The sequence below is a fragment of the Lycium barbarum genome, chromosome 6, assembly GCF_019175385.1.
Source record: "Lycium barbarum isolate Lr01 chromosome 6, ASM1917538v2, whole genome shotgun sequence".
Classification (NCBI taxonomy): Eukaryota; Viridiplantae; Streptophyta; class Magnoliopsida; order Solanales; family Solanaceae; genus Lycium; species Lycium barbarum.
In genome coordinates, this window is record NC_083342.1 from 134828407 (window position 1) to 134837232 (window position 8826).

At 34.4% G+C, this 8826-nt stretch overlaps 1 long non-coding RNA gene across 1 annotated transcript; it reads right to left on the reverse strand.

The window, feature by feature from the left end:
• Nucleotides 1-1883: 1883 nt before the first annotated feature.
• Nucleotides 1884-8538, reverse strand: LOC132600271 (uncharacterized). Its single transcript, XR_009567172.1, has 3 exons — nt 8261-8538; nt 5378-5468; nt 1884-2179 (listed from the first exon to the last, which is right to left on the reverse strand). It is a non-coding gene; the product is annotated as an uncharacterized LOC132600271 (long non-coding RNA).
• Nucleotides 8539-8826: the final 288 nt, after the last annotated feature.

The window sequence follows — 8826 nt, forward strand, 5'->3', positions numbered from 1 at the left end:
TTAAAGTAGTTGACATATTTTAAGTGGTTAACTTATCTACATAATGACACCTGAGAACAAGCACAAAAGTCTTTTCCAAAATCTAAACCAAAATTGTCTAAGAAGAACACTTTATCATGTCTTCAGGTGCTCAATTAAGACAAAACACAGTTCGAATGACTAAATGAAATTTGCTATTAAATATTAGGGGTTGTCATGTAATAAGAAAAATGAGTTAATTCTCTAGATGGTCACCCAAGTTTTGGAAATTACCTCTTAAATCACTTTTCTTTCTTTAAAGACCACAAAGTCATTCAACTATTACTATTTTCTTCCAAAAATACAAAACATCTCAAAAGCCTCATTCTCTCCTACTTGGCATGTCATGTCATATTAAACGCTCATTGTTTTTATGGCAAAAGACATAAATTGACCCCTAAACTATAACCCAAAAGTCGATATCACACTTAAATTTTAATAGTGACCTATTACACACCTGAACATCTCAAAAGTGAATTTAATACCACCCTGATGCGCACTTAACCAGTTGCACAAGGGGAGGTGTAATACACTCGCCCGCCACGTCAGCACCACGTCAGCGTCACATCAAATTTCTTTTATATTTTAAATTCTTTTTCTTTCTTCATCTTCTCGTGCAATTTCTTCATTATTGTTCTCTAGTCCATTTGAAGGGCAGTTCGTGCAATTTCTTCATTGTTTAACAACAACGAAGAAAATTTCTCCAGTCCATTTAAAGGGCAGTTCGTGCAATTTCTTCATTGTTTAACAACAATGAAGAAAATTTCTCCAGTCCATTTAAAGGGCAGTTCGTGCAATTTCTTCATTGTTGTTAAAAGACCATTTGAAGGGCAATTCGTGCAATTTCTTCATTGTAGTTACGTATTGTTTCTTAAATTTGGATGAATTTGAGTGTAAGTGGGATGAATTTGAGGAGGAATTGGATGATTTGTTCCTCAATTCAATTTTTCTGGTGGGTGTGGGTGTGGAAGGTTGGGTTTGGGGATGAAGAAGAAGAGGTGGAGGAGAAGAGGGTGGGGTGGGGCGGGAATTAGTTTTTTATTGTAATTAAAATTTATTTTTGCTCTAATTTTATTCCCACTCTCTTATTATTTAATTTTTTTTTGTGCCACATCAGCTCAGAAGGTGGAATTAATATCACTTTTTATAAATTAGGCGTGTAATAGGTCACTACTAAAGTTTAAGTGTGATATCGACTTTTGGGGTATAGTTTAGGTGTCAATTTATGTGACACCCCAGCTTAGGAGGAAAAGTCCCACATCGGCATAACACAGGAGAGGTGCTGGGTATATAAGTAAGCATGCCTTACCTCCTAGTGACGCGTTTTAAAGCCGTGCGGGCCTAGGCCCAAAGCGGACAATATCACTAGTGGGCTGGGCTGTTGCAGATGGTATCAGAGCCACTCCTGTGTCAGCCTTGTCAATGGGGGGCTAGAGTTCAACTGAGTTTAGGCAAATTCCGGGTAGGCGGGGCAAACCTCAGTGTTGAGTCTAGGCAAATCCCATGCGGTGGGGCAAACCTCAGCGAGGACGCTGAGTCCATAAGAGGGGGTGTATGTGACACCCCAGCTTAGGAGGAAAAGTCCCACATCGGCATAACACAGGAGAGGTGCTGGGTATATAAGTAAGCATGCCTTACCTCCTAGTGACGCGTTTTGAAGCCGTGCGGGCCTAGGCCCAAAGCGGACAATATCACTAGTGGGCTGGGCTGTTGCAGATAGCTTTGTCACGCCACGAACCTGGGCCTGGACGTAACACGGCACCCGGTGCCTGACTGCATGTGACCGAGCGAACCAACTGGCTGGCTGAATCAACATGTGATATCAAAACCATAACTGAATGTGGAAACAACTAAACACATGCTGATATACTAAAGGTCTGACTGAAATCATAATGCGGAAATACTTAGACAATCTGAAATATCTGAACGTAGCCAACATGGCTTAAACCAAAAAAACTGAACAATTGCCAACAAGGCTAACATAATAAATATCTGACTGTCTGAACTGTGTCTATGAAGCCTCTAATGAATACAAAAAGGTAACTGTCTAGAGAGCTGTAAGAACTGCATGACTGATATCGCCCCGAAGGAAACTGGGGCTCACCACAGTAGCTGATACGAACACCCTAAGTAGCTGGATCGTCAACCTGTATGTCGTTACCTGCATCGCGAGATGCAGGCCCCCAAGCAATAAAAAGGGACATCAGTACATTTGAATTGTACTGGTACGTAAAGCAACTGAAGCAATAAAATACTGGAACTGAAACTGAAACTGAAACTGAACTAAACAGGAAAGCAAGAAGCTAAAGTACTCCCTGTTCTGGATGAAGAATCACCTGTAAAACTGTAAATATAACTGTGGCCTAGGGCCCAAATAATGTGCACAAAAACTGTGGTCTCAGGCCCAAGCAATACGTATGCATAAACTGTGGCCTAAGGCCCAAAAATACAGATACAGGTGTTCAACATTAACAATTTACAAAACTGAGACTGGCTATAGCTGATAGCATGATAACTGTTTCTAATTATGGGACTCTTGCAAATAACTGGTTATACACTGACTGAGACTCATGTGATAATAATGCATAAGTCCATAAAGATTACGTGCTGAGTTCATGATGTTCAAAGTGACAACCATGAACGAATTCTGTAACTGCAACCCTAGAAGATAACAGTTCTATATCATATCATGAAACTAGGGCTAACTATATTCTGAGTCAAATTGCTGACAAGTATGAAGAATGAGGCGTAGGTAGAATCATGAACATTCCCTAACGTAGATAGTTAGCCTCACATACCTTAATTCCAGCCTTTGAGCGTAATACAATGTTCGTCACCCCTTTCAACTTTGATCTATATCAATACAAGCCAAAGAGATTCTATATTAGCAATAATATTCATGCTTTGGTCATCTAAGCATTTTATCAAACTCTTAGTGGGCATAAAGCTCCACAATCTCCATTAATGGTGTTTCTTCACCCAATTCCCAGTCTATTACTTCTAGGTGATTCTACAATCTCAATTAGATGTAATTAACATCATTCTCCATCACCCATATCATTATAACAATCTCAAGTCAACAATTCAAAACCCTACTGTAGTTCGTGTAATTCTCTTTACTAAACCCATTTACTATTCTCCCAAGAACTCATCAATTCACTATTATGAATGATTAGAGTCTAGAAACATTACCTTTTTGACGTTCAATCCTCTTGAATTCAAGTTCTAGGGTTTCCACGCCCTACAATAATGTTCCACTCACAAATCTATTGATTAGAAGGGTTTACTCAAGTTAGAAAGAGATTAGGGACTTGAATTCAACCTAGAATCATGATAACACTTACCTTGTATGGTTCTTGAGGCTTGGGACTTGTTCTTATTGACTTTAGGGTAATTTTACGTGAATGGGGTGTTGGGGAAATAAACCCCAAACCTTAGATATAACTAAAAACGTTTAACCCGACTTTTTGACCCTAATCTGACCCGATTCGCGATTGGTCCGCGATGCGGGACAATCCCGCAATGGTCTGCAGCTAAATACTCAGACTTGCGCGATCGGCCCGCGATGCGGGGACATTGCACGCGCCTCCACGCGCGTGAAAGAGCTACGGGTGTCGGTTCTGCACAGCGTTCGGTAAAATGGACATAACGTCTTGTACAGAGCTCTGTTTGGGCTCCATAATATACCGTTGGAAAGATATTTCAAAGGGAAGAACTTTCATGTTTTACGTTTCCTCAAATTCCCAACGGATTTTCGCCAAATTGGACTGGAAGACAGACGTATCGAAAATTTAGCCGATTCTATCGAATTTTAAGTGCCTTACTATTAGCCATATTGAGACGATCATATCTCCTTGCTCCGATCTCTGATTGTCTTGGTCCTTATATCGTTAGAAAGGTATTTCTACATACTACAACTTTCATTAAGGGTACTTTCCCGAATTCCCAACTAATCAAGGAGTTATCTCTGCCCGAATTAGGCCTATCAACCATTTTCGCAAAACGTTCAAATCTTCAGTTTTTCCACTAAAACTCTAATGATATGAGTCTAAACTTAGTTCCAAGATACGGGGTGTTACAATTTATGTCTTTTGCCTTTTTTTAATTAATAAACTTATTTAACTCATATTCATCAAACCCATTTAATCCAACCCATATCTTATACCTGATAAAAAATGACCAGTTAAAAAGCAGCAAAGGAACAAACTTTAGCTCTAACTTTTTTTTTTATTATTTAAGTTAATATTAAGGTGACACATGTAAAATAATTAGTTTAATTTCTATAGTGCCTTAAAATATGAAGATGTACTAGTTATATAGGGTTCTCAGTCGATCTTCACCTAGAACTGTGCAACTTTGAGCCTTGTTATAACAACATCAACCTGGAATACTTAGCTTGGTGAGGTTCGTGAGCTTTTCCAAAAATTCAGCGAGCAAGTGATTATGTGTAATCAACCCGCTCTACTTGATAGGCAATTACATGTTAGACTCTACTACATAATCTTTCATGACTGAGAAGATTGAGAACCCAAATATATAGCTAGCACCTCGATCTTCATTTTTAAGGCACTGTGAAAATATTATTTCACATACGTCACCATAAGATTTACTTAAAAATCGAATAAAAAAATGTTAGAACGAAAGTTCATCCCTTTGCTACTTTTTAACGGGGTCATTTTTGATCGGGTATAAGATATGGGTTGGGTTAAATAAGTTTGATGACTATGAGTTAAATGGGTTTACTAATTAAAATAACGGGCTTTAATATGATATGCATGCCAAGTAGGAGAGATAAGACTTTTGTGGTGTTTTGTATTTTTTGAGAAAAATAATGATAGTTAAATGACTTTGTGGTTTTAAAAGAAAGAAAAATGATTTTAAGAGGACACCCTCCGTCTCATAATGAGTGTCACCTTAGTCAAAAAAATTTATCCAATAATAAGTGTCACTTTAGAAAATCAAGACATAAATTGACTAGTTTTTTCCAGTTCTACTCTTATACAAAAAGTGACAAGTTTATGTATTCAAGACAAAAAGACACATATTAACTTAGTATTGTTGGATTCTTAATGTCAAAAGGACTACTCATGCATGCTCTAATTAAGATGGAAAAATAATTTATTTTTATTATATAAGGATAGTTTAGTAAACTTCACCTTGCATTATTAGTTTCTTAATATGCGTTTTTTTAACTAAGATAACACTTATTATGAAATGGAGAAAGTAATTTTTCAAAACTTGAATGACCATCCAGAGAATTAAGTAGAAGAAAAAATTTTTACCCACAAGATGGACTAAAGGGTAGTGCAGAGAAATCACGGGCGAGCAATAAATGTACTGAGAAGTACGAAATACGAACCTTTCTTTTTCGATTAGTGTTTGGTCTTTTTTGAATGTTTGGTTTCTGGTTTTCTTTGATTCTATTCAGATAGAAAGAAAAAAAAGTTTACCTGCAGAAAAAAAGTCGAATATATCTAAGTATTTTGGCAGAAAGGCATGTGCACTACTCTCGTAAAGTACAAAGTAAAAGACTATTGCAGGTTTGACTAGTATGTTACATTAGCCGTTACTTACATCGTTATTGACAGTTTCACAATACCCTAGAGATTTCTTTTGATTTTTCCATCCTATAATTTTCTTTTTTAATTTTCTCGAGAATCTTTTTAGCCAAGATTTTCGTGTAATCTATAAATTTTAACAAACTCCAACTACCAAGGTAACTGATTCGTTTGAACTTGTCCGTAAAACCTTTGTTAGTTGGAACATGTGAAGTGACATTTTGTATTCCCTCCGTTCATTTTTATTTATTCATTATTCTAAAATAGACTTTCATTTTTATTTGTTATTTTTAGCATATCAAGATAAAATAATTTTTTCCCCTTGTTTTGCCATAGTATTAATTACTCATTTTAAGTCATCTTTCAAATTCATTAAAAATATGCACTAATTAATATGAGTATCATGGTAAATTAAACACTTCATTTATTTCATAGTGGACAAGTAAAAGTGAACGGAGAGAGTATTTTATTACTTGAATCTCTCTCTAATAAATACATTCTTATCAATATATTAACTATTTTCAAGAACATTTAATATTAAGATAAGATGAGAAAGATTTAATTAATTTTATCTTGATTTTATAAATGAATAAGTAATTTGGGACATATATTTTTAGTAATGTCGCCAAATAATATGGGACGAAGGGAGTATGTGCTTGACGACGTTCTCTAACTTATTTTCCCCCCTTTTTACGTGGTTAATTAATACTCTCTCTGTCCCAGTTGTCTACATTATTATAAATATTCGTCTCAAAATACTTGTCCATTTACAAAATCAAGATAGAGTTGATTAAGTTTTTCCTAGTTTTTCCTTAACATTAATTGTTTTCTAAAGTAACCAATATTGATTAGAGTACAACTAATTGGAGAGAGATAAGGGTAATGTAGTAAAAATACACTTTTATTTATGAATTCTTAAAGGGCGTGTAAAAAAAAAAATGGACAAGTAATATGGAACGGAGGGAGTAGAGAAGTTATGTCGACCCAAAAATCATTCAGACTACCATCATCTGATCAATGATTAAGAAATAAAAGTAATAAAATTACTTCCTCCGGTTCAAAATAATTAGGATTTAGCCTCTAAAAGTTGGTCCAAAATAATTGATATTTTTAGTCTATCAAGAAGGTATTTCATTATTTTTCCAAATTTACCCTTGACTTATACTTAATTCAATGAACAAATTTAATGTTTGTTATAGTTTTAAAACCTCTATTTATTAAGGGTATTTTACTCCATCTGTCTCAAAATATTTGTCGTTTTATTTAATCAAGACAAAATTAAGTAGCTTTTTTCTATTTTACCCTTGTATTAATTAGCAACATTTAAAAGGTTCTTATCATTGATGGAGTAGATATTTATTGAAGAGAGATTACATGAAATATGTCAAAAGGGTAAAATAGTCAAAATGCTACCCTTATAAATACTTTCTTAATGGGCTTGTAAATGAAAAAACGACAAATATTTTGAGACGGAGGGAGTAGGAGTAAGTAAGTCCTTAATCCATGTGTTCAAGTTTAAAACCTTAATTATTTTGGATCGGAAGGAGTAATAGAGCAGTAAAAAGATTCAAATACTATACATGATTTTAAAATGACATTTTGATTTTTGTCCATGATTTATATCCAATTTACTCGTTCCTATGATTTTATGACGCATTTTTTAAGTTTTAGACAATAAAGGGCCTGAATCAGAAATTTGTTTCCTTTCTGTCAAAAAATAAATTTTAAAATATTATTTGGTCATACATTGGAACTTTTTTTTTTTTTTTTTTGGTTAGTATTTGAAGATGAGTTTTTCAAGAGAAATTGGTCAAAGGTTTATAAAATCTTCACTCAAAAAATTTCGAACTTTTCTTTTCAAGTGAAATGCATGTTGAAACACAAAACAATTTTCAACTAGTACTACTATTTTTCATTTTTAACTTTTATTTTTATTTTTTTGCTAAGTTCCAATCAAATTTATGTCCAAACGCCTACTACATTAAGACACCTGCAATCCTGATTTCCTTTTGTATTTTATCTTGATATTTAAATAGCCCGGGGCTGACATTTTGCATTGTAATTTAACTGTCCGACTCAATCACTCTTTTGGTAGCTCCATTATAGTTTTTTAGAAGAAATATCCTGCAAATTAAATATGATGCTCTTGTCCAAAAGACAACTCAGTGACCAAGATATTACAACTCGAACTGTAATTTCACGAGTTGAAATCTATGTCATTGATGTGCAATTGAGCTTTCTACATTACCTGATTACATATATATTAAAAAAAGTAATTTGATGCTTTTTATAGATCTAGAAACCGTGCATATATCATTTTTTTTTTAAAGTTAAATGCATATGTTATGTTGGGATTGTTTGTTTTCTTTTCTTTTCCTTTTTTGAGTGAAATCATCTGTGTGCTAATATACCAGCGCAATGAGGACCCATCAAAGGAGAGCACACTCTCTTTAGGAGTTTCGGATGACACAAACTAGAGATCTCTGGTAAGGGATAAATATTAATTCATCTCATTCATCCCGTCATATTCTTTGGTGATGTATTAAAATCGTTGATGAAATAAAGAGACAAGTACAAAATTAAGGGGAAGCATTTTAGCGGTGCATAAGATATATATATATATATATATATATATATATATATATATATATATATATATAGTTAAATTGAGCTTTCCACATTACCTGGTTAACTATATTAGAATAGATCATTTGTTGCTCTTCATACATCAGAAAGCCCTGCATATATGTTATATTGGGATTGCTTGTTTTCTTCCTTGAGTCCTTGTTGGAGTATTGGGATTAACTGTTGATGACATAAAAAGACTAGTATAAAAGGGAAAACATTTTAGCGGTGCAAGTTGATGTAAAAGATATTAAATTATATATATAGTTAACCTAGATTGAGATTGGGATTTCCTTCTTCAAAGTGGTCCAAGGAGTAGTTATAATCAGACAATATTGAGCCCCATGTATCCAAACTCCAATATGAAAGGCCACAAAATTAATTGAAATTCCCAAACAAAGACCTTGACTCTATTATGAGAAAGAAGAGAAAAAAAGAAGGGTAGCTAGGGACACTAGCATCTCTTTGCATGTTCTAAGGCTCAGAAAGTGATTCACATAGCTATCAATCCTTAATTGATGTGTTACGGCTATGTCCAGCCTTTCTGTCTACTTCTGCTTTAAAGAGATACCCTTTAAGACTTCCTTTCCTTACAATAAGTACAAATAGAGTCTAGAAGAGAAGT